Source organism: Cupressus sempervirens, chromosome 1, assembly GCF_028749045.1.
Source record: "Cupressus sempervirens isolate cs-2001-9-10 chromosome 1, ASM2874904v1, whole genome shotgun sequence".
In the NCBI taxonomy this organism is placed as follows: domain Eukaryota; kingdom Viridiplantae; phylum Streptophyta; class Pinopsida; order Cupressales; family Cupressaceae; genus Cupressus; species Cupressus sempervirens.
This window is the reverse complement of record NC_143118.1, coordinates 642,074,550-642,102,028: the sequence shown is the minus strand read 5'-3', so window position 1 is coordinate 642,102,028 and position 27,479 is coordinate 642,074,550. Positions and strand designations below refer to the sequence as shown.

The window sequence follows — 27,479 nt, the reverse complement described above, 5'->3', positions numbered from 1 at the left end:
AGGTCAGCCTTCAGGGCTGAAAACAAGTTAATTTAAATAGTTTCTATTGGCTTATAAGAGGCAAGTTGGCCTGTGTAGACTGTTGTACATTTTCAAATCAGTTACCTATATAAAGAGGAAAAGAAAAATCATTTGACGCCAAATCAAAATAATTCCATTTCTACAAGGCAGCAAGTCACATCATCAAGAGGTGGCAAAATATCCTTGGATTGGAAGAAATTTTCCCCTTTGCAATAGTAAGATCAACACAAGGAAGTTGAAATTTCTTGAAGAGCAACAAATCTAGGTGCGTTGAGTAGATCTCCTTCGGTTAATCAAATCTAAAGGGCTGTAGGAGAAGTATAAATCTGGGTGTATCACACATTGCCAAGCTCGTTTAGGGTAAAAAATTTTGAAGGATTTCATTTCAGATTGCAATGAGAAGATTATTTTGTCAATACTAGATTCAAGATGTGCACGAGAATGGTAATTTGGTTTTAAACTTGAAGGAAATCCACTTTTTTATTGTTTATGTAATCTCTTCTCATGTAAACTTCATGATTTCTTTCAACCATTCTGTGGGTTTAATGCTTTCTTCTTGTTTTGCATAGTGGACTTCAAGTAAATGCAGGGAGGTAGTTCAAGCTAGAAGACTTCTACATGAGAAGGAAGATTCAAGCCAAGATCAAGGAAATCAAATCCACAATTAGAAGAAATTTTTCATCAAGTTGAATTTCCTCTGAAAATCCAAGTTGCCTTTGAAGGGTTCCAAGTGTATGAGGGATTCCAACACCACATGAAGATATCATCTAGAAGTTAAGGATACATCAGGTTCAAGATGCAAGTTCAAGTCAAAGCAATGAGAAAATTTCCACAAAAGAAGATGAAGAGGATTTGAGAAGATGAAGCAATTTGGGATACACCATTACTATTGAAGGCTTGGCAATGTTGAGTATTAGAGGTTTTTTCCCTTCACCAAACGATTGATCAAGTCTAAAGGATAAGGATGTTGAGGGGGCACCTATTTGTCTTCTTCCAATCAAGAAATTCCAGTTACATGTATTTCAATTATATTATGTCAAGTGTACACTTTTCTCATTGGTTCTCAAAAGCAATGTAATTTTCTTATTGATTCACAAAGTAATGCCTTCATGTAATTGGTTGACAGTTTGACAACCCCAATTAGGATTTGTAGAGATAAATCTTGGCCCTTGATCGTGAATTGACCTTGGTCCTTCATTGTAATTGAACATCTATAAAAGGCCAAGGCCTTCTCATTTGTAACAGTTAGACAATTAGAAGGTTGGAGATTGTAGAATATTAAAATAGAGAGGTAAAAGTAGATGTAGGCTAGCTAAGGGGGAGACTTGATCAAATTATTCATGTAATGCTATCAAAGTGATAATAATTCATTGTTGGTCTTTAGAATGGATTACTTAATGTTGCTTTGAAGTTGTACGAAAGAAATCGTTATCACTAATAGACTCCCACTTTACACCTATACGTTTGGAAATGAAGGGGGGATCCTAAAATGTAGCCTCCCTTTTAGGTAAAAATCCGATTAGCACAACCCAAGTATATGTGAAGTAACTTCAGATCTGTAGAAACCCAGTGAGACTGTACAGAAACTAGAAACAGACCAAGATCTGGAAACCTGAGAGTTGAACCTTTTTGCTGTAAAAAGTTGGGTGTTGTAGGAACAGGTCAAACTTGGTTTGACCTATACTAGTATAGGTTTAATGTGGTTTTACCTATACTAATATAGGTTGAATGTTGTTAGACCTATACCCAGGGGGGTTGAATCCGAAGGTCTTGGGGCTATGCCTGTAATGGCACTCCAAATCTGCATTTCCAAATTCGATTCTCCACGAATCTGCACTTGCACACAAGAAAAGAGGCAATCTTTGGGGGAAAGAATCTTTCCTTGGTCAAACCCTTGCATAGGAATTAGCCTTGAAATAAGATAACTAAAGCATGTAAAACAAGATAAAATGTAATTATTATCTTGCTTGTCAAACCCTTGTAGATGGATCCAGATTCATTATATCCACAAAGATGTATACTTGCCTGAAGGTATGTTGAATGTTGGAATATAAAATGTAGGATGTCTTCACTTATGCAATAGATCAATACTTGCTCAAACCATAGATCATGGATGTATAAATGCTTGATATGGAGAATGAATGAATGAAAGATTTTTAATGACGTCCACAAGGCCATAAGCCTAAGGGACCCACATAAAGCTCCTAGTCAGACTGATGCGATTTCTCCAACCTGTCTCTTTTATTGTGAATCTACATAAGTAAAATGGCCCCCTTGAGGAGTCTTGGTCCTTCGAAAAGGTCTTTTATGTTGTTCACTTTTAATGTTTCCTTGTGTTGGCTGCGAATGTCTTCGTATGTTGTACAATCCTTCAGATTGTGCCACTCTGTTTCCACCACACCCTTGCTACAAAATCTACAAATTCTGTCCTCCCACTCTTCTTTAGGGACCTTCTATCTACCAGTTTCACATCTCAAACGGTGGGAACCAGATCTCAATTAAGCGATTAGGATTTTTACCTTTCCTTTGATCTCGGCTCCTAAATATTCTTTGTCGTCATGTTCTCATGTGGGATTAAATTCTTTGACATAATAGGCTTTTTTTCTACCTAGCTAGTTTGCCCACATGACAGATCTGATTTTTCCTGCCACCCATTTTTTTATTTTAGAATTATTTTTCGGGCATTGTAGGTAGTCAATGTTCCACTTATTGAACCATTTATCACTTTGTTTCTTTCATGTCTTCTTCCAACGAGCCAGTTCTCCATCAACCACCCTATTAGGCCAGCGATGTGCATCCATTTTACTCACCTTTTTTAGATAGCTCAGCAATCTAACAATTGTTGAGGCCTCCACCGGAAACATGCCCACCTCCGCTAAAATAATCTCGTATGAGACTGTGGATTTGATTTTGAGATTTAGTTGTGATGAAGTGTTTCTAAATTCTTTCAATTTGTCGCCATTTACGATTTGATACGCCGCTCCCCCATACCTCGCTGCCATATAAAATAACTGTTGTCACCAGCAACCCAAAGAGGGTTTTCTTAGTCTTCCAATCCCATAACTTTGTTGTCCTAAACCTATTTTGAAGAAGATAAGATGCCTTCCATCCCCCCCTGTATCCTTTTTGATCTGCATGTTTCCCAACTAAGCCGGTAATGGAAATTTATCTCCAAATATTTGTATTCTTCTACAATTTCTAGCACTTTGTCGTTAAATATGAAAGTGCATTGTTATTTTCTCATCCTCAAGGAAAAGACCATGATCTTGGTCTTAGAAGTGTTGACCTCCATCCCTACTTCCGTGCAAAAGGTTTAAGTTCTTCAAATGTTCTCTTAGCCCCTATGCTATTTTAGCAATGAAAATGAGGTCATCGGCATATAAAAGAAATCTAATCACATATTCAGCCAGCTGAATTCCCTCTCCATTGGCTTTGTTTAGCCATTCCTCTAACTTGTTAATATAAAGGTTAAACAAGGTAGGCAATAATGGGCATCCTTGTTTGACCCCTATGTCACTGCCAAAGCATTCTAACATGCCCACTTTGGTTCTGATTTTCGCTTTAACTTGTTTGTAAAGTTTATAAATAGCAGCTCTATACTCTGTTGGGACCTCTAATTCTTCCATCCTATTCCATAACTTATCCCTAGAGAGGAAGAAGAACGAAGACTGGATGTAGATCTCCTCCCTTGATGGCTAATTCTTTTGTCTTGTATGAAGAAAGAAGCTAGACCTATGGAAGAAAATGTTTGATGAATGGATAGATGGAATGGCTTCAATGAATGCTTGCTTGTTTGAACTCTTTTAGTGATAGCTTGCCTGAGGATGCTTGAGATCTTGTAGTTGTGTGTTGTTGGATGTGAAAATGAAGAGGAAGCCTCCTTTTATAGCGATTTTGGGGTAAATTTTTGCATAGGCTGACTCCATTAGGTAGGAAAATGAAATACTTTGCATCAGGCCCTGAAACTCACCAAAATTAAATCCCCGCGGTAAAGGTCAAACCAAGTTTGACCTATACCTAAAAGGGTTAATTTCAAGGTAAATCTTAAAGTTTCAAAGGAAAACGAAAAGATGAGTGGGAAAATCAAGTGCAAATGCATCCAAAATCAAGAAGAGCACTAAAATGGAGCCTAATAGGTCCTGGAGCTTCCAAACCAAAAGGTAGATTTCTTTTCATGTTGTTTAGAAATTGCTTAGTTGGATGAAGGAAATTGTGGATGTTTACTTGCTTGACTCAAACAAAACTAGGCTTCTAACCCCTTACTGATTCTGGGTGTACCTGTGTGGTTAACTAATGATTGATGGTGTGTATCTTCAATTGATATCCAATCTTTAGTTTGCATCCATTTGATAGGATTGAAAAGGAAATATTGATCTGAAAACCATTTAAGCATACCTTAGAAGCTTGCACTAGGTGGGTGGATTCGCTAAAAAAGCTACATCTAGTAGAATCCAAGTTCATCCATGATTGCTTGCATTCCTAGTTGGAAGTAGAAGTACAAGGATAAGTTGAAGTGGAAAATGGGGAAACTAAGTATATTTTCATTGCGCATTGTGAAGCTAAATCTTTAGAAGTGCAAGTGGTTGATATCATTGAATGAATAGCATAAGTACCCTAAGTGATTATCAGCAAATCAAATTATTTCACTAAGTAGGTGTCCACAATTGAAGGGAACCTTGAAGCCATTTCATGATCTTACTTTGCAAGCTTAGTATGAGATTATTCAAGAGAGGATTGAGTATTTAGTGTTCCATTCAGAAACATTGGATGTTTGATTCTATTTATTGCAGTGGAAACAAACCTCACATCAACAGATAGATACCAAGCTTTTGGATCTCCCAAATGATCTTGAAAATCAGCTTAAGATAGAATTGGGTACAAAGCTGATGGTGCTATGTGAAAGGGATGTGTACACAACTGATCACTTATTTTTAAATTGTGAGTTCATTGATGAGTGCTGGAATTGGCTTCAAAGTATACAATTATGGATGGGACCTAGACCTAAATGCTTATTACAGTTCTTACAAGGATAGCCTAGGATGTGTAGAAATGCAATGTGGGCTTTCATTTGGACCGTTGCTCCTCGCTCATTTGGAATAACTGGAAGGAACAGAACCGTAGAATTATTGAAGATAAAGAGATGTCTTGTGAGGCTCTGATTACCAAAATTAGGAAGGAAATTGTAGAGATGGCCAATGCTGGAATTAAAATCAAGGACACCAAGTTCTCCAAGTGGGACAAATGGATTCAGAAGCAGTGGGGATATTTAAAAGGCCTGCATTGCCACTGTCCAAAAACATGATTGATCGTATGCAGGTAGTATGGCACTGGCCCAAACTCCACAGATGGAAATTGAACTTTGATTGGGTAGCTATAGCGAATCCGGGATATGGAGGCGTTGGATGTATCATTCAGAATTGGAATGATGAATGTGAATGGACATCCTCAAAAAGATTGGGTCTAGTTTCCAGTAATGAAGTTGAATTCAAGGCTCTGATACTGGGCTTAAGATTGTGTAAAGATAAAGACATTCGAGTTGTCGACATAGAGGGGGATTCACATATTTGTATCCAGGCAGTGATCTGTGGTTCAATTCCCAATTGGAAACTGAGTAATTGGGTCCAAATTGCTAGGGATATTCTTTGGATTTTGAAGACTATACTTTAAAGCACATCTACAGAGGGTCTAACAAGGCTGCGATCTGATTGCTAATGTTGGGGTTTGTCAAGAGGAATCAATAGTTTCAGGTTCGGATATTACTCTGTGGCCTAGATTCCAAGGAATATCACTGCTTGAAACAGAGTAAAGCTTCATGATAACAATGAGCAGCTTTTGCAGATTGTAGTGGTAGGCATATACCCTGCTCTGTCATTTCTCCCATAGCTGTATGTGTTAAGCTGGTTGTGGATTCCGAGATGGGCATTGAGGCATCCAATCTAAAGATTGATTCCAGTTTTGGTAATGATTCAGGCTGTAATCTCTGTCTTTCACAGAAGTCTGTCAAATTGAGAGTCAAAACCAGTCTGGCAAAGTTTATCTAGTGTTACAAAAGAACTTGAATGTGCTATAAAGAGATGACAGAGTAGCATTCCAATCTACAGGGTGAAGTGTTTGTGGAATGTTGTGAGGATGTAAGAAGATGGTGCATCAGTTCGGTTTTGAGCTGCATGTGTAGGGAAGAATTGCTCTTGGCCAAGTGCAGTAGATTATTTAATGCCAATCAGAGGGTGTGGGGGAAATTCAGGAACTTGTTCGAGTTTGCCTAGGACGAAATAGTCATTGTTGTGATGGTTTTTCCTCTGTTTACTAGCTGATGTCGCTGATCTGAAAGAAAGCATCATTGAGAAGATTGATGGTTTGGTTCAAGTTTTGCAAATGCAATCACTGATCCGGATGAGGGGAGTTCTGTTCACATTCTGGGTATTTATTTTAACAGCAATCTCTGTATAAGGGATAAGATGGGGTCTAATTATTTACCCCTGGCTTCTACTAAAGGGTGGGCTGCAATTGAAAAGAAGAACTTCATTGTTAATGCTTGGGAGGTATACAAGATAGGAGAAATCAATAATAATTTTGCCCCTCTAAAGGTTGTTAGATTTGGTGCATAATTGGTTGGTGGAGATTGACAACAAATTGGCTGGAATATGCAGTGTCTTCACAAATCATTAATCGTGTCTCGGCCTCTAATAGATTTAGTTGTGTTTGATCTCTGATAGATTTAGAATTTTAGAGGGCTTTTGGCACTGTGCAGATGTATCAAACACTATCCCCTTTTTGATAGCACCCATCAATAAAAAATATACAATTAATTAGATACTTATAATTAACTGTATAATACAGGATAAGTATATAGCCGAGTTGGTGTGAAGGTAAGTCGTGAGGTTTAGTGTTGGGCTAATGATCTCAGTGCTACGCATCAACCACAGTTCGAGTCACTCTAGATTACAAACCCTTCAGCCCATAAATGGGACAGGTAAGGTTGATCTCACTTCTCTTCCTAAGGAATCTATTGCTTGGGAAACACCTCTAGGGGGGTGCTGGAAATGTAATTTTGATAAGGCTTCAAAAGGGAATCCAGGGCCATCTGGGGCCGGTTTTATTATCAAGGATGAGAAGGATGATCTTATTGTTTTGTGGGCAAAGGCTACAGAATGGCACAAATAATGTTGCTGAAGCAAAGGCGGCCTTGTTGGCAATAAGGGCATCTAAGAAATTAGGACTGACAAAATGGCACATAATAGGTGATTCCTTAATAATTATTAAAGCTATTAGCAAAGGATCTTTGAATGCATGGCAACTTCAGAATTACATTGCCAATATCATCCAAGAACTAGCTTCACTAGAAGACTTCAAAATTTCACACATTAAAAGAGAAGGAAATCGTGAAGTCGACAGAATGTCCAACTAGGCCTTGAATTTGAATGTTGGTGAAGTTAGAGTGGAAAACTTCCAAGAATTAAACATACTTGATGGTGAGGAAATAATTCCAAATTGATAAAATGATCGTTTTGAAGGTAGAGAAAAGAGGACGAGCTTTTATTTTATGGTGTGTACCACAAAAAATGAGGAGAGGGTGGATCATCATTACACAAGTAAGTACAACCGCTCAATGGCCTTATTAAATTGAAACTTTTTCAGGAACTCATAACCACAAGAAAGCAGTGAGTTTTTTCACACTGACCTGTGAAAACCAACAACATTCATTTTTTGAGAAGGCTAAGAAACAACGTTGGGAGCGGTTGTTTGAGTTCAGACACTAGCTACTCAAAGAAGTGGCCGCAGTGTTTTTGGGGAGATGTTCTTTAAGGTGAAAAATCAGCACAGAATGAACACAGATGTCTACTCAATGATAATGGCATGGGGCATTCAGCTAGGAGAATCTAAACCCAGGGTTAGATTTGTGATGGAGAAGTTGGTGCCGGCTAAATCAAGGCTTGGAATGGAAGAAATTTTGCATTTCCCCATCCCAAAGGTGGGAGTGTGGTTGAGAGATAATGATTCAAGTATTGAAAAAGTTAAAAGGACACTTTTAACTTCTTTTGTGCTGTCCATCGAGCATCAGCGACATGAAAGGCTTAAACAAGCTTGGTTGGGGCGGTACCTTCTTAAATTGTTAATTATGGAGCATGTTTATGATGTACATGTCGACGCAACGAAAGCAATGGTTAATTGGCGCCCAACAAATGAGGCAGCATTGATGATAAACTTGCAAAATAGGGCTCAAAACCTTCAAACATACAGGATGAAGCATGGCCAAAGTAGAAGGTAAACACGATTATGGATGAAAGAATTTGCGGGATTATGCCACGAGCCCTAAAAGATGACATGAGAATGTGGGTGATGCCTTCATTGTGTTTCTTGTAGGAGCAGTATAGATTTCAATGGTTATCTCTATTTTTGTTACGATAAAAATAAAACAAAGGTTAATTTTTGAGAAATGTTCTTGAAAGGGAAGGTGGGCTATGCTTGGTTTCTATCATTTCCAAAAAGTATAATCGTACTTCTTATCAATTTTGAAGCAGGTTGAAGACATAAAATGTATGAAAAACAACAGGTCTTTCAAAGGGCCAACCCCTGATTGTTGAAGGCGGGTTAGGTTATATGTTAAAAATGCATTTGACGGTGGAGGAAATGCTGCTGCAATTGTGAGTTTTTGAGTTCACACACAGTCCTGAGACAGGCTAGGAAGTTTTTGGAAAATGCTAAATGAAGGGACTGAGTTTCAGTTTGTCTGTAGGTTCATTGTCACGAGGAGGCTCTGGTTTTAGCTTGGAAAGTTTTTTAATGCATATGGATGAGAAATGACTTGTTATGGTTTAGGGGTTGGATATAATTGCAAGATGTAAGCACTTTGTAATTTTTGTAATGTTGTTTAGAGATCTGTAAATGTTTTGGAATGTAAACTGAAAAATTGATCCTTGAAAAAATGAATCTGAGGTGACGCTTCGTAATTCCCTTTTTGATATTAATAAAATCTATCAAAAACTATTACCGAGGAAAAAAGAATTAACTCTATATATAATAATTTTAAAAAATTATTAATCGTAAATTTGAGATTTTATAAAAGTATCATTAATCATAAATTAGAGATTTTATTTTAATTTTGTAATATTATAGTAATATTGTTTTAAATTATTAACTAGTATAGTATATTGAGGGATGTATCTATTGTGAAGCTTGAAGAGAATTGAGATTTCCTATAGACGCAATATTTTTTTCATTATTCTAGTTAAATTACCTCTCTGGAAATAACAAGACAAAGCTTCAAATTTATTTAGGATGGTGTTTCTATTTAGCAACCTAAAAGTATATGCAATTGATAGTTGTTTTTTAAATCAGTCATGAGAAAACTTACCTGTATACAATCATGTGATTACGGACATAAATTCCCGAGATTTTTTGAAATCTCCCAACTATTTTACATAATTTTTTAGATATATGAAGTATGCTATTATCTATAGAACAGCAGAAAACAATGAAGATAGAAAACTAAGGATATTGTATCTAGGTCACAAGCTCTACAACTCAACTCACCTTAGATTGCATACCTATTTGTCTCCCAGTATATGTTGCTTCTTAAATTTTAGAGCATAGATGGACGCTTGCATTAAGTTGTACAGTGGCTTAACCTTGCTGCTATCTATCATTTCTATACTGAACATCTAAGGTCGTGCATACAAACAACTCCCACAGAAACCTCAGAATTTCAGTTGAGATGACTGCATAGTATCGTATCACTTGTCATTTCCCTCTATCTAAACAAGAAAAAAATTCTTACTTTGTCCTATAACTTTTTTAAGAAAAAATATTTGTTATTCTAGACAAAATAGCGTGAGAGCGACATATCATTAACAAGAAGGTTACATGAAAATCTTGTGCTGCAGAGGCTAGTAAAGCAAATATTTTAACAAGTCAGAAGATTCTAAAAGCCTATATTCTTCAAAAAATAATAATTTCTGGAAAGGCGCCTGCTAAGATGGTGGGAATGCAGTAAGCAAGTCATTGTTGATCAGCAGAGCCTGATCTCTTCGAAAAATATTCAACTTACACAGCAAGAGCGCAGAACAAGCATCCATTAAAGTTTGTGTTCCATCTTTTTATCCAAAAAATTGAATAGCGGACAGCCTTGTCTTCCACCACAACCCTTCGTAATTGCCTCCAATAATACTGTAAGTGATATTCCCTTCTTATTTTAAAGGATGATAATTTTACTTCTTTCTGTGCAGATGCTTAAACAGCACTCATGTTATTCCAGACTGCATGCTTTAAGAATCATTGCTGATCCTCAAGCAATCTCATGAAACTACGAAAACCCACATAGCCAACTAGGAATGGAATAAAAAAGGTACAGGAAGGTGTGATCCATAACTGCCTAGGGCATCCCCTAACATCAAAATATGAGCCCGATTCCTAACATATGTAGTCCTACCCAAGACCTTGACTTACATACATTTGAACTGTCACAACTGACATATTTCTGACTTAAAACAAAGCTAAATAAACATAGCTAACATGTGTAGTCCTATTCAAGCACTTATCTTACATATAATACATTTAAACTATCACAACCCAAATATTTCTGACTTAAAACAAAGCTAGATAAACATAGCTAACATGTGCAGTCCTTTCAAGCACTTGTCTTACATACATTAGGTTTAAACCGTCACAACCCACATATTTCTGACTTAAAACAAAGCTAAATAAACATAGCTAACATGTGCATTCCTATTCAAGCACTTGTCTTGCATACATTACATTTAAACTGTCTCAACCCACATATTTCTGACTTAAAACAAAGCTAAATAAACATAACTATATACAGTCCCAGTCATACAACTGACATGCATTCAATAAAGCACTCGCGCTCACATATTCCTCGTACTGATGCACAGCAAAATAAAATAATAACTGGTTTTATAGTAATTGCATGCATTCTAACATCAAAACGAACGGATACTAGGGGCAAAAAGACGGATTAGAGAAATGCCAAAAAAAATTGACCTGAATATCTTCGCAGATGGAGCTCCAGAGTATCAAAGGCGCCCAAATCCTCTTCGTAGCAACTGACTGTCCCAGCACGGACAGAATTTATGCACTTTGACAAACTGTTATGAATTGCATCCAAATATCCGGATAAAAGAACTAAAATATTAAGAATGTGGAAATGGCTGTACCTTTGGGAAAGTTAAACCAAATCAGAGCCTTTTTCTTTATTAAAAAAAGAGATTAGCAGAAACTTACGATCTTGGTTCTACAAAGAAAGCATCCACCCAGAGATAATGTCTAACAGGATGCAGTTGAATATATTGATTTCAACATCGCCTTGATATAACCCAAACCATGAAAATGAACTTTAGGAGAATGCAGCAACCTTTTCACATTCAGGAATCGGGAGTAGCTAAAATATTTTAAAAACTCCACGGAAGCAATTAAAAGGAGCAAAAATCAACTCAAGGGCACCGTCTGTCCACTAACTAAAACGAAATGCCTGCACCCGAGTCTTATTGCATCCAATGCATGGATGCTACGCTGACAAAGCGTTTCTGACAGAAGCTGATAGAGTTGTCAGTAACAAGGTCTACATACAAATTTGAGGGGTCCAGCATTCTGATTGAGGGGTCCACAAGACACAGGATCAGTGCAGGGGCAGATTTAAGGGTTTGGTTGGTAGTCTTAGCAACCGGTGGGACCATCCAGTACTAAAGACTTTGATATTGGCGGGCTTCCAGATGATGATTTTACTTGATATGGTGTCTCTCTCTTTCAGTGGGCTCCAGCTCGGTTCCATTTGAAGACAACAATATGTGCCTCCAATAGGCGGACAGGCAGATCCCAGGTACGCCTTTTCCTTTTATCTTGCATATGATTTTGCACCTGTTCAGGCTCCTTTTGTTTCTTCTCCTGGCATTGGTAAGTTTACAACAGTAAAACACTATTAAAAACATATAAACAAGGCACCGGTGGGAATGATATGGTCCTCATGGACGGAACAAACGGGGAAATCACAGATACATCTGCAGATAGGATACTTGTAAAAGTATCATTGACTGATCAACCTATGATAAGAGAGGAACAGTCAGAACTAGATGACCTTACATAACACAGGATCTGATAGTAACAGGGTGGCAGAGAATCAGATAGTCAGGGCACCCGTAACAGCAGAACAGCAAACTAGTTTGAAAGAAGCTACGAAACACGACATCTCTGACAATAGTGGCTTGGTCCTGACATACGGAGATAGCTTAATGCACAGCAGCATCATCAAGTGGAATCAAGGGAGCTTCCTCATTATTCCAGAACCCTCAGCCGGACACACGAGTTCATTCAATCTTGGAGGGACAAATGGTAATTTACCCACAAACACTTTGAGCTTATCACAAACCAGCGGACCACTCACAGGAGGCAACTACATCTATGTGAATGCCAAACAATATAAAAGAATAATTAGGCGGAGAAAGATACGAAAGTTTAAAAATGCAAAAAGAGGGAAGTTAGCAGCTTTACTTCCGAAACCGATTCCACAAACCCCAGGTAGCACAAGGGAGGGAGAACAAAGTCTGAGGCCGACTGAAATCTCTAAAACAATTGAGCAGTTTGATAATATCAGAGATATTAACGGTAAAGGGAAGCCAGATAATTCTCAGGTGATAGACATGGTGGAGGATGGGCTACCGAATAATTACAGCCCCACAAGGACACCTATGACGTGGTATCCAGACATTTTTGTGAATGATTTAGTAGCTATGAAGGAAAGGGTGTGGGCACTTGAGGAGAAGAACCAAATAGAAAGTATCACAATGAAAAGAGTTACTGAAGATAACTGGAAGCTGGCAGCGGAGGTCAAGTCACTTAGAGAACAAATTCAAAAATTGCAATTTAATATGGAAAAAGGAGAGTATGAATTAATATTGTTGAAGAAAGAAGTAGGGGAAAAGAGGACAGCAGCAAGTACTATGGGAGAAGGAGAGGCTACAGAAGCAGACAAAAACTCGCAAATGAAAAATATACAAGATGCCATGGCCAATATGGAAATAAAAGAGAATCAACTTAGAGAACAGATTGAAGAAGTTAGATCATGGGCCAACATAGTAAAGGGGCCAGCAAACACTCCTATTGACAACATAGAAAAACAAGTTCGGAGACAGATTAGAGAGGAAAAAGAAAGAAATGAGAAAGCAACAAATATCGTTGTCAAAGGGCTACGAGACTATGGAGAACAGGAGAAAACAACGGATTTAGTTAAAGACTTCTTTAAAGACCAATTAGATTGGCATGGAACAACCATACAAGCTCAAAGAATCGGAAAATGGATTAGAGGAGGCAAAGATAGACATGTTAGAGTGACAATGAAGAATATAGGAGATAAAAATAACATTTTCAGCAAGAGGAAGTTTCTTAGAGGCACACGCATATATCTTGATGATGATCTCACCGTAACTCAGCAAGAAGAAAGGAGGAAGGAATGGGAAAAAGTGAAAACAGCAAGAGGAAAAGGCAAGTGGGCGTGGTTACAAGATGGCAAAGCCCAAATCAGCGACAAAATCACACGCAATAAATAGGAACTCGGGCCCACCCAGGAACATTTAACTATAGTTAGCTGGAACTGTAGAGGTTATCCTTGGAGAAGAGGACCTAGGTTAGGGTCGATAGCTAAAGATAATGACATCATTATGCTTACCGAGACTCATGAGCATGATGGATGTAGAGTTCCAGATTTTGAAGGATATAAGAAGGTATCACTGTGGAATGAAAAGATAGATAATGGTAAGGGGCATGGAGGCATCACCGTTCTAATAAAAGAAACTTGGAGCAGATTTGTAAACTTAGAGAAAAAAGATGTAAACAAGCAGTATATTTGGATAAAAATAACAGAGAATCAGATTTCTACAAGGGTGGCTATATGTTACTTCGCTCCAAAAGGCTCAAAAATATATAAAAAACATAGGTTGGATCGAGAAGATCCGTTTGTTGCGCTAAAAAAAGACATAACAGCCTTTAGCTCTTTAGGGGAAATAATGTTAATAGGGGATTTCAATGCTAGAACAGCAAACAACCAAACTCTCAATCTTAAGGAGAGTTACAATGAAAGCAGAGATCCAGTTTGGCTCGAAGAAGAAGGGACACAAAAATGGGAAAGATCTTCATAGGATAGCATGGGAAAGATTAATCATTTTGGTGCTGAATTACTAGGCTTATGCTGCCTATACAACATGGTTATATGCAATGGTATGGAAAAGTGGCCTAAATCAGGAGGCATCACATGCAAAAGACACAATGGACAAAGTGTTGTTGATTATGTTATATGCTCGCAAGACTATGTCGCAAAGATAATTAACTTTGACATAGAAGATTGCCCCATGGAGTTAAAATCTGATCATAACCCCATCTTGATAAGGGTGACTACTCACTTCAAAGATCAACATATTGTCCCAAAACTTTTACAGAAGAGGAAGATGATTCCGACTGGCAAAGTTTTAATGACACAAGAAAACCATGATACTTTTCAAGACTCTCTTTTGCGGCTGTCTAGGGTTCCGAGAAACCATCTAGAGTCTGAAAAACAACATTTCATGGACAAGGATAATCTTGTTCTTACTATCATTAAAGCATTGGAGGAGTGTAAAAGATCTAGGGCCACAAAAGAAGCCAAGAACACTTTTCCGGCCAATCCTTGGTTTGATGAGGAGTGCAAAATGGCAAAAAGGAATTGGAAAAAGAACATGAACAAAGAAAGTAGAAAAGAGTATAATCAACTGATTAAAAAGAAGAAAGAAGAGTATGTGAACAAGAGAAGAATAGAGTTGATTAATCTTGGTAAAAACAACCCCAGAAAATTTTGGAAAGAGCTTCAGCAGAGAAAAACTCAGATAGTGAATAACATAACAGGAACCAAATGGCTGGAATATGCCAAGACTCTCTACGAATGTGATCTAAGAGAGCACAGTATCATGGAAACAGAGACTACAGGGGAGTTATTCAGTGAAAATGATATTATTCAAGGCATCAAAAGGTTAGCTGTTGGTAAAGCGCAAGATATAGATGGGCTACAAGCGGAATACTTAAAATGGGGTGCTGAAATCCTCACACCACACATCACTAAGATTTTCAACAGTGTCAATAGAGAGGGTTTCCCTGTAAAATGGACTACAAGTGTGGTGATCCCACTCCACAAAAGTGGAGATATAAACAATCCTTCTAATTACCGAACCATCATGATCAATCCACTATTTGGCAAGTTATTTGGTAGTTTGGTAGAACAAAAAATCAGCAACTGGGCTGAAACAGAAGGCAAACGTGCAAAAGGGCAAGCAGGCTTTAGACCAAAACACTCTACTATAGATCACGGCATCACTCTCAGGCATTTGATAGAGAAAGTTTGGGACACTCCGGGGAACGAGGCTTTTTGTTGTTTCGTGGACTTTAAAAAAGCTTTCGACACAGTGCCACGTAATAAACTATGGGATAGAATGGTAGAGCTGGATGTCCCTAAAGAACTTACGTCAGCGGTTTACAGATTATATGAGCAGGTCAAAGCTAAAATCAAAACGACAGAAGGGTTATCAGAAGATTTTGATAGCAACATCGGGGTTAAGCAAGGGTGTCCGCTTTCTCCCACACTATTCGGGCTTTATATTGACAAGTTAGAAGAGTGGATAAACAAGACCAATGGTGAGGGGGTGCAGTTGGCCCACTTCGTGATAAGATTGCTCTTATATGCAGATGATCTCATAATTCTTGCTAGAACAGCTAAAGGTTTGAAAGAGCACTTGAAAGCACTAGAATTTTTTTGCCATGATGTAGGAATGCAAGTTAACACTAGCAAAACCAAAATTATGATCTTCTCACTAAAGAAGAATAGGGGCATACAAGACAAGTTTCTATTTGAAAATAGCCCCCTTGAGATTGTGGAAGAGTACAAATACTTGGGCATCGATTTTCATAACAAACTCAACTGGGATACTTGTAGATCGAAAAGAATCCAAGGGGGCTGGAAGGCGTTATACTCTTTACAAAACAAGTGCAGGAACGCAGAATTATAGGATTGGACAACCATGAAAACTCTGTTTGGTTTGCTGGTCACTCCGGTTATTCTATACGGATGTGAAGTGTGGGGCGGTAGTATGTCCAAACAGAAATGGCGGCAAGTAGAAAGAATTCAAAAACACTTTATCACATGCAATCTTAAAGTCAAGACCACAGTTCCGTATGAAATCCTCTTGGCGGAGGTGGGTTCCTTTCCATTAGAAGCCGTCGCATTGACCCGAATGCTAAGCTATTTAAAGAAAACTCAAGGTCTAGAAACACATCGTTGGCCCAAGTTGGTAATAGAGGAAAAACTTGTGAGGCGGAAAAGCACATGGATGAAACAAAATGACAAATGGATGCAAAAATGGGATATCAACATCCAAGCTTGCCCGGATAACATTAAAGAAATAAAAAAGTTTGTCAATGAAAAATTTCGCAATATTCTGTGGACAAGACACATAGGGAGGAAAAAATCTTATTACATTAAAGAATTTAATCCCACTTCTAGTCATGATGAAAAGGCCTATATAAGGGCACCTATTAACTGGAAAGCAAAAATGTTGATGGCACAAATTAGAACTAGTTCACATCAGCTGCGATGTGAAACTGGTAGATGGCAAGTTCCAAAGGAAGAGTGGGCAGACAGAACATGTTTATTTTGCAATATGGGAACAGTGGAGACAGAGCAACACTTTGTCATGGAATGCTTGGCTTACAACGACATCAGATCTGATTATACAAAAATTATGCAGAACAAGGACTTCAACTATTTATTTGAGGAAGATCAAGTGAAGAGAACAGCGGAGTTGATTATCAAAATTCAGAGAAGAAGAGACAAGTTAACCAAAACTTTGCAACTGACTAGTTTGGCTCCTGACTCGGGAGGGCGATTGCATGGGTCTCATAGACTACTTTAGTCTCGTGGACGTCATTAAAATCTATCATATCATATCATATCAGTAATGCAAATCCCCTCTGAAAACAATTAATTCAAATTTGTTTTATTTACGCGAGAGGCTTTCTACAGGAGTGTTGGTAAATATATTTAATTGTGAAAAAATTGACGGCTATCTACATGTCCTGTGAGATAAGTTGGCAGAGAGTACAAAACTTATGATTCTTGGTTTTATGCTCGATTTTTGAGGCTCATCCACCCAGAGATAATGGTGAATATGTTGATTCCAACATTAGTTTGATACACCCCGAACCTTATATTGGTATGACCCAAACCTTGCGGCTTCTGCAATTTTTATATCGAGAGGCCGACTGACTAAATGAGAATTGTTATCCATTATACATTTGATGTTGCTGATTATTATTATTATTAGTTCCTGCCTACACGGAGGATACTATTGCAATTGCAATTGTTGAATGTCATAAAAATCAAGTCAATTCTTTCGATTATCTAATAGAAATCAAGAATTTTTGTATGTCTCAACCTTTTTACAAAGTTTAATTTATTTGTATATTTATTGAAATATATAAATTTTATTTATTTATAAGTTGATTGGTTATTGTGAAAAATACTAGGGAGAAAAATAGTTATTCTCAATCAAAAATTAGGAAAAAATTGAATCAAGACCATTACTAATACAAATATCATAATATTATTAAAGTTGCAAAAAAGCATCTAGAACTTTGGAATAGTCTATAAGCTTTCACAACAGGAGACAATAGCCAACAGTGTTACAGAGACAACAGTATATACAGCATGGGAGTACAGAGGCAACAGTATCTAAGATCAACAGCCCTTCCCACCTCCCTTGCCAATCTCTAGCAATACTACTTACAAACCCCAGAAGCAATCAACAATGAGCAATCAATGTAGGATTGAAAGAAACTCTGAACAAAAATAATATGCATACCACTTGAAACCACAAAAAATCTATGAAAACCACCAACAATTATGCCCTAAGAACACTGTAACACAACCCCCTGGCCCTTACGTACAACACACCCATTCCATGGCATTGATATATTCATTTAGTATTCCTCTTACCCTAAGTCACACGTCATATAAAAATGTACGTGAACAATGTCTATATACCAAAAATAATATATATGCATGCCCTACCTTATACCTCTTTTCCCATTCTCTTCACTCCCTTGAAATCCATTTTTTCTTTACTATCCATCTCGCATCTTGTACAATAGTTTGCCAAACAAGTAGAATTAAATCATTTTGGAAAAAAGTAGCGGTTCAACATGTACAAAATTTGGCGCTTTGTCTTAGCTTAGTGCACCTACTTCTTATGTAAGAATCATATGAGTACACGGTTCCAATACCTCCAATCCCCTCATTCTTCCTAAGTTTCTAAAACTGTGGCGAATCAACAGTCATGACTTTGTTTTCATCTGGAACCAATTCGAATTCAATGATGCCCTCCCTAAACACCTCACCACATTTGCCTTATCAATTCCAATCTTCTTTCATCGATTGCTTCTCTCCTTTATGTCCTCCTTAGGGCTACAACGTGGCCCCCTTCGTAAATAGGAGACCCAATCTGAACTGAAGATTTGAACTGTAAATAGCTCATGTAATGCCTCTACTTCTTTAACTAGCTAGGTGTCTGGGGAATTTGTTTTTGAATCTAATAAAGTTGATGGAAAATTTATCTCCTCTAATTGAATTTTTTGAAGCACATTGATTTTATTCACTCGTCTAGGAGGATTTGCAGATTGAACTAGGGGAAAGGACCTAGTACTTGAACACCCTAACTTTGCGCTTATCAAAATCTTATGTGAAAATTTCAAATCACTCCCAATTTTCTATAGCAACTTATTTGGCGAGTCATCTACTTATACCTAAGCTTTTAAATCCACATCATCAATTATGATGCCACATTAGCATGCTTTTTGCCAAGTTGTCTAAAATAGTCCAAATAAAAAGTGAGACCATTGGTTGTGCAAAAAGGGTACCCATACTGCACAGCTGATGTGGCATCACATCATTGGTTACTTTTTAGATCAAAGGGTACATTTTCATTCATTTTTTGGTAATCATCATTATACTAACAACTTTAAAGTCCCAAGTATTGGTACAATGTTGTCAAAAATATTGGACATTAAGTCAGCAAGTGTAGGTATAAACAATTTCTATCACAACCATTGGAACCCGTTCAAGTACTGGGTCCTCTCTCCTATCACATAATTCATTTCTGAGGACTCGCAACAAATTTCTAATTTTCTGCAAAGACAAGCTGTATTTTGGTTAAAAACTTGAGGATGTTTGCACATGGCATCCATGCAAATTTTGCAAGCATCAGAATTGCTATCTGCATATGCGTGTCTATGCATTTACATCAAACATTTTTATCCCGCTTCATAAAGCTTTTTATGTCATGCTTGTATAGAGTTTGATTAATGTACATATTGAATGTAGAATTCTTTAGTAATGTCATCTAGATATTATTTTATCATTTTTAAAATTTGGATTAATTTAATTAAGAAAAAATTAACTATAATATATTTATGTTAATATTGTTGTTGATAGACAATATTTCAATAGAATATAAATCTTTTAACAATACGGTAAAAAAATCTTAATAGAACTTTCTAAACAAAATACAACTATGAAAAGAACAAGTTTATTTAATTTCAAATAAATATAAATAATTGTTAATTGTTATAAATTTATTATTTATATTTATCTTGAAAAGTAAAATATAAGAAAATATAGATATGAAAATTGAAATTAAAATTAATTGATGCTAATTCTTGTACAATAGGGGCATTACATTGCACTCATAATTTATATCAGACACTATTGACATTATTGGCCTTGCATATATGATGTTATAGCCTTCTTTATAGTTTTCAACAACCTCTTCAAATTAATAGAATAATATATCTCTTACAACATATTCCAACACCCATTTCAATGAACAAAATAATATGTCTAATATGTCATTTGCAATATTGTCCAAAGTTGAATCATATTTTATAATAATTATTAAAATAAAGTATCATAGTATAACAAATACATTTTATTTCACTTTTGCTTGCTTAATTTTATATGCATCTACTTGACACATACAAACACATTTGAACTAACAATAATTTCAAATAAAAATGAATTTCGTTATAAATAATTGTAACATACAAACATGTGCACACACATCAGCATGTTACTACCTCTTCTTATTCTATTTTTCTCCTTTCCTCCCTACACTAACTCCATCTCTATTTTTACTTACTCTTAACTATACACATGAGGCAGGAACTATGACACTTTGCATCTCTTGTTTTAGATCACTTTTGACTAAAATTGGCACTCGTGCATTTGCTTTCTTCTTCATTTAAAAATTTATGTTTCCCACTACCGTTTCCATTCACCCCTTCATCTTCTCTCCCACGGTGTAGCAATTAAAATATTTTAAAGAAAATAGATTGAATCTATGAATATTAGTTATTATTTTTCAAATTTTAGAGTGTAGGGAAGGCAAAGAGGGAGAAGGTCTCCCATTCTACTTTACATTTTCTATGGTGACTTTCGAGTGGTTTGGGTTTGGATTCACGAATTATAGTGTTTTTTGGGAATTGCAATGACTATTGTAGGGTTTTTTTTTGTGATTTGTGTGTGAGGTAGGAATAATTTTGATTAGGTTATAGTAGTGGTAATTCTGGAAAGTAAAGTTCTCTGTTAAGATTGATGTATTAGGTGGAATTGAAGTTCCTCAAATCCATGAATATCTAATATTTGGCTTGTTTATTACAAGCATGGGAGATGCTTCCTCTCAAATAGAAGGTTTCAAACCTTTCAAGGTGAATAGTTGTCTTCCAAGGAGCGAGATTAGGCATGTGCTTGTGATTCAATCGAATTCAGTGGACTTTAATTTGTAGATTTATGGTTGGTTTCCCTTTTTAAAGTTGTGGGCTCGCCACACGTAGAATCTTGAGGGGGGAATGGAGGTGCTTTTGGTAGCTCTAGGAAGTTTTCTCTTGCATGTCTTATAAGAGGGGGGAGCTATGCTTATAATCAAGTTTTCCTCTTTACCATGTCATGGTGCATTGGAATCAAGCCAACTAAGGAGCTTCCATCGAGGTTCATGTATGGGTAACACTTCCATAATTTCCTCTTGAGTTTTGGTGTGACGACATCTTCAATCTAGTTATCGCACAACTAGGGAGGGTGTGTGGTTCTTCACATCAAACTATGGAAATAAGGTAATTTCTTATGCTCGTATTTGTGTTGAAAGTGGTTTAAGTAATACAATACTAGATTATATAGAAATCTAGTTTGAATTAAACTATTTGATTCAATTGTTGGATTATGTAACCTTTTTATTTTGTTGTCAGGCGTATCATGAATATGGGCATTTTCAACAGATGTGTCCTAATTCTAAACATGTAGTGACTTCCACAAGGGTTTTGAATGTTTTGGGTGTCAGCAAGAAGTTTGATTCCACTCTTTGGCCAAAAAGTAGAATTGTTATTCCTATATTTTAAAGTTCATTTATTCCTATATTTTTAAGTTCATCATGTTTGAGCTCAGTATTTGAGGCACTTTGAGATTGAATCTTTAAAAAAATTGGTAATATAAAATGTAGTTCTTGAAGTCTACTTTTCCAAATATTTGGAGCCTACACAGTCTAATCTATAATGGGTTTTTTTGTCAAAATATTCTATAGATAATTCACTACTATTTATGTCCAAATTGTAAAACTTGTGCAAGTTGAAATGGCCTCCAACATTCAAGTCAAACTAGATCCAAAGCTTAGGTTCGAATGACCAAGGCGTTTCTCAATTTAAGCCCAAAGCAAATTCAAAGGAAATTTTCAAAATTCATAAAATGAGGCTCCTCTTATAATCATTCCTAAAGTGTATGTTGGCATATTAGACTTGCAAGAAACGGAGTTCTGTTATAATTGTTAGAATTTTTTAGAATAACTGAGAGTGGGGTGAATTAGTTATCCAAGGTCTAGATGTACAAATAAAACGTTTCATAGCTTAGTGAACCCATATCCATAAATCATATTCATCATGCATGTATCCATTAGATTATGCAATCACTTAAACTTGTACGTTACTGTCAAATCAACTTCATAGAAATGTAAGCATGAAACATAACAAATTCAATAACATATTTGACACAATGACTTTACGTGGAAACCCAATTTGGGAAAAACCACCAGTAAGATGCTACTACTTCTCACTCTTCTGAAGTGATGCCCTATGAAAGGCCAGCCTTGTTAAAGGTTATAATGCACACTGTTAAACATGACCTAATTAGAGGATTTCAATCACCCTATTAGGAGTGAGCCTTTTTAGAGGACTTTAGATAATTCACTTAGAATTTCACCCAGTTAAAGGATTTACAAATGACTGTTAGGTCAACCTTAATCCAAAGGATTTACCTTAGATAGATACAATGATTAGAGAGTAATAGTAGGGCTTGATTTGATAATAACTTACAACTCATTTTGCAGATTACATATATTTGTTTCAGTCCTCCATTCCACTTGGCTTTCACACACTTTAGCTCTGATTACTTGTCCACCCTTGAAGCATCCATACCCTTAAGTCTTCTTGCTTTACATGCCAATTGTAGACTCTATAATTTGGCCACCATATGAAACAACACCCTAGCCTCCTTGTCTTTCTTGGGTTCTCGCACCTGCCAACTGTTGTTTCATGCCTTATATCCCCTTATAAAGAGAAATTGATCTTTTTTCATTCATCCTCCATCATCCATTCTAGGGTTAGGTAGGATTAGGTAGGATTCAATGAATCTACCCATCTTTTCATTTCATTCCCTTCTAGTAACTTCTCCTTCAATTCTCTTTGAATTCACCTCAAAATGTTTCATCTTGAATTTTGTGCTAGCAACTCATCAAGATTATCTTCCACACAATCCAAGAAATTAAACTTGTTGGCTTAGATTCATCAAATTCATGATCTTTCTCAAAATGTTGACACTCAGCATTAACTTGCTTCTGATGCTCGACACAAACTGTGTTGCTCAACATCCACTATCAAATCACTTGACGTGAACTAAAGTTTACTAGTGCTAGCATTAACTAAACTTTACTTGGCTTACACTATATCACTTAGCTTACTCTAAAATTTGACTTTGCTCGGATCCTATTGATTTTCTGCTCGACGTGCACTAACTTTGCTTGGCACCTACTATCCACTCGGTCAAGCTGGACTTTGTTAGTGTATTTAACCTTTGTAACCTTAAGTAGATAATCAATGCACTATAATATCACTATCTTAACTAATCTTTGTACTCCTTTTCCATATCATAACTCAACCTTTCCTCTAGGTGCTATTGTTACCTCATTTGATCAAATCCTCTTCATCAATCAAACAAATGATAGTACTCAAATCATCTAAGCAATTGTCTTACCAACAAGTAGTAGGTTTGACATTAGTGACAAAATAATAATTGAAACACATTCTTATACTTGTATCAATCTATTTTCAACAATAAAATGGGGTGGAATTTTTAAAATGAAACATCCTTCCATTTTGAAACAAGATGGTGTTTCAAAAATAAAATGTCATCTCATTTCTAATGAGGGTGGCATTTTTTTACCATTTGAAAAAAAATACTATAACTTGAATTAAATTAGACCGATGTAAAAATTTATATTAGGACCCTTATTATGCATTAGGTCCCATTAGGATTCATTAGGAATCATAAGGGTTGTAATTGTTAGAAATATAAAATATTGAGAGGTGGGGTGAATTAGTATTCCACAAACTTTTGCCCAACTATGATAATCTTTTACAACCTTAAATATGCACATGTGATTAAACTGGAAAGTAAACATAGCAATAACACAATACCACTCATAAACACATTATTTGTTAACTAGGGAAACCCTAGCCAAGGGAAAACAATGGTGGGGATGGTACCCATAAAATGATCCACTATTCAAAAGTATCTTGTTAAAGATATTGACCTTGTTAGGAGTTTATTACACCTGTCTAGTGTTTATGTCCTTGTCAAAGGAATAGCCCTTGTTAGAAGCCTCAACCCTATTAGAAGCTAGTATTACAATTACAGATGGAATGCAAGATGAGCTCACTACCCTAATATGAAATTACAATGATATAGTATGTACACAAAACGTATAGATACAAAAATCTTTTTAATAATCTTGATATCTTCAACATCTGATTTGTTCTTTGTAGCTCTATGTATACAACTTCATATATATTGTCTTTTCTCTTCTTTAACACAAATTTTGCATCACATAACAAGTATATTTAAATTTCCAAAGACATCACACAACTTTGCATACAAAACAGGGTATCTGCAGGATCATGGAGGGCCAAAAAATGGCGATGTGAAAAAAAAATAGTCCAAAAGTGATTTCAGATTTACTCTGACTTTTTTCCCCCAATCCTAATACCATTGCAAAAAAAGCTACCTTAGCATATCGGGTATCTAATTATCAGATACCCAATACCTGTGCATAGGTTTAATAAAAAAAATTAGAACCCTATTTTGTCATTTTCCTTCAATATAACAGCCTTTGGTATCAAGTATAGGGTAAAAAAATGGGTATACGATAATATCTTGTCATTTTATCACTCCACCTTGCATCCAACAACAGGTTGATTCAATTTTTATTCTTTTTCAAAAGATTTTTTTTTTAAATTTAGGTTTTTGTAATGAAAATGGATTTTAAGTTTGATTTATAAATTGTTCATTCAAATTGTAATTATATGTTTATTTGAAGTATAGACAAGCATGGTAGACCCTAACCAACCTCCAAATAATCCCTCACCAAATGATGATCCTTAAAACAATCTAGAACCACCACTACCCCCTCAAAACCCTCCCTAAATTCAAGACCTAATTGAAGAAACTCTAAATCAATTAAGGGTTGTGTAACAAACATATAACACTATTCCTAGTTTATCTCCCATGCTAGCCACCCTTAATTCTATTGTGGGTAATATTCGTGTGATATAGCTCTTCATTGGCATGATAAGATGCACCACCGATTTGATGATGGCTTGGATTATGATGGGGTTGTGGACCTTAATATTAGTAAAAAGGAATTAACCAATGTATTTGCTTACCACAAAACTAGTAAAATAGTTGACCTTAAGAAACCAAAATTATCAATCAAATGGTGCACTAATGAGGCCATTCAAACTCATTTTTGGGATCGTTGGTGGATGGTTTTTGACAAACCACCACACAAAAATTTGGAAGTGCCCATATATTTCTTGGGAATATTATATGTTGAGTTTACCAAAGGGCTTAAAGTTAATTATTGGAGCATGACAACAAATATGGGTCTAGAAGGTGGAGCTCTATAGGATTGACCAAAAATGAAGCAAAGGAAAGCCACTACATTTGTCCCCCCCAACCTTAATATCTTTGCCCCTCCTCTAGTGCAACATCCTAATTTCATTGTTGAGGCTAGCATGACATCTATTATAGCCATTCATCATTTGAGCAATCTACTAGTCACCCAGACTAGGTCATTGTTGCCTCCTCATGTCGATCATGGTGGCACTAGTACATCTAGTAGTTCTTCACATGCATATGTGTCACATACTTGTGTTATGTATATGAGTCTTTGTCTGGGTCACATTACTGGTTCTGAGTTTCAAATTGATGTTGGGGATGATGGCACACTAAACATGGTTGTAGAGACACACACAACTCCTATGAGAGAGGAGGAGGGGCGGGAAAAGACATGGACTCCTTCTGTTATGGAAAGTCTATACATTTTATTATCATAGCATTGTTAATTTAAAATCAATATCTATATTTTTAAAAAAATTGACAACTTCATACTTGTGTACATTATGTGATTCATTTATGTCTAGCTGATGATAGAGGAGGACATGAGAGATTTAGATGTTGTCACACTTTCGACCATTTCATTTGGCCTTGAGACCTCTACACTATGTATTATTTGATAACTCACTAATTTCCTATTTGATATTGTATTTACATGATCTATCATCATCTTTCCCTCTTGTAGGTTCCACTTGTTGGTGGGGGATAGTGTGAGGGGGTTACGCCATCGGCCATTAATAAGGGGAAGGTATAAATGTTTTAAAGTTATTAAATGCATATATAGATAGATATGTAATTTTAGTTATTTTTACTAATGAAATATTATTGCATTGTTTATTTTATAGGGGGTGGCCTTTGATGATGCACATACCCGAATTTACCATTGCAAACCCTCTAGTATTTCCATTTGTAGTGAGAGCCTTATACTATGTATATTTATCATTTATTTGTTACTTATATTAATTTTCTTAGGTTATAAAGAAATGATTGTCATCATTGTAACAACGAAATTTTTAATTGTCTTAGGAAACACCTAATGCGATGGAGGGGGATCAATAGGGCTTTGTATCTTTGCTCACTCAATCAACATTTGTCGATGAGAGATCACCTAAGGTAAATTATAATTAGAATTTTTTATTATGTTATTAATTTATTATGTTATCATTAATAACATTATAGTTTAAGTAGTAGATCAATCTAACAACCATACAAACATGTTTAGGTCAGAATTAGCAAGTTGCATACTTTGTCAAGGACATATGCAAGGACTCCTAAGCAGCCAAGGAAGGCGTGGAGAGAGGTGAATCAAACTACCTTCATTATTGATCAACATGCATTTAAATAAATTTGTATTTGATATGTCAATTCATTTAATTAACTAGACTAACTTGGATTTTGTCTTTCTGGTTCATAGAAGATCTAGTGAGTTCAAAGAGTGCATCAAAGAGGCTCCATTTTGATGATCCTCCAACAACCTAGGATATAGTAGGTTTTTAGGGATGCCTTAGGGAACATTTTCATATGGCATATGCCACATTTTATGTATAAATTTTGATTTTATAGACATATTTTGATGGCATGCACCATATATTGTATAGAGATGTACATTTTGACATACACTTACATCGAATTTATAGATGATTATATAATTTGATATATTATATTATTGTGAATTATTGTGCATGTGTATTTTTATTGTGTATGGAATCTTATTTATTTTAATTAGCTTCATTAGAATCTTGTTAATTGGATTCTTGTTCATTGGAATCTTGTACATGGTTTATGAAACTATATTCATTTTAGTCTTGTTCATTAGAATCTTGTTCATGGTTTTTGAAATCAATATCACAATAATAGAAAATAATTGAACTCCAAATATTTAAAATCCCCAAAACCAAAATCCTTCCTTAAGAAAAAATAAGAGCTAGAAGTGAAGACAATCCCTTGAAATTTTTCAACATCCAACTAACCACAAACAAAACAACAAGGGCTCTAATTTATGAACCTCAAAGATCATTGCTCAAATATGCTTAGTGCACCTTTTGGGCAGTTTAATGTGTCATTCTCATGAATGCTCTAGTGACTCTGTGGATGAAACAGTGGTGTCACTAGGGTTTAGTCAACCATCTGGAGCTAATGGCACCAATGAAATAATGTCATG

The 27,479-nt window shown here is 36.0% G+C and overlaps 1 protein-coding gene across 1 annotated transcript in view; it reads right to left on the bottom strand.

The window, feature by feature from the left end:
- The window catches only part of LOC149579552 (F-box/kelch-repeat protein At1g80440-like), a 63,679-nt gene extending 52,034 nt beyond the window's left edge, over positions 1 to 11,645 (bottom strand). Inside the window, exons 1-2 of the mRNA XM_089810160.1 lie at positions 11,263 to 11,645; positions 11,023 to 11,126 (exon numbers count right to left, since the gene is read on the bottom strand). The gene's annotated coding sequence lies outside the window, so the exon portion shown is untranslated. The remainder of the gene's footprint in view (positions 1 to 11,022; positions 11,127 to 11,262) is intronic.
- Positions 11,646 to 27,479: the final 15,834 nt, after the last annotated feature.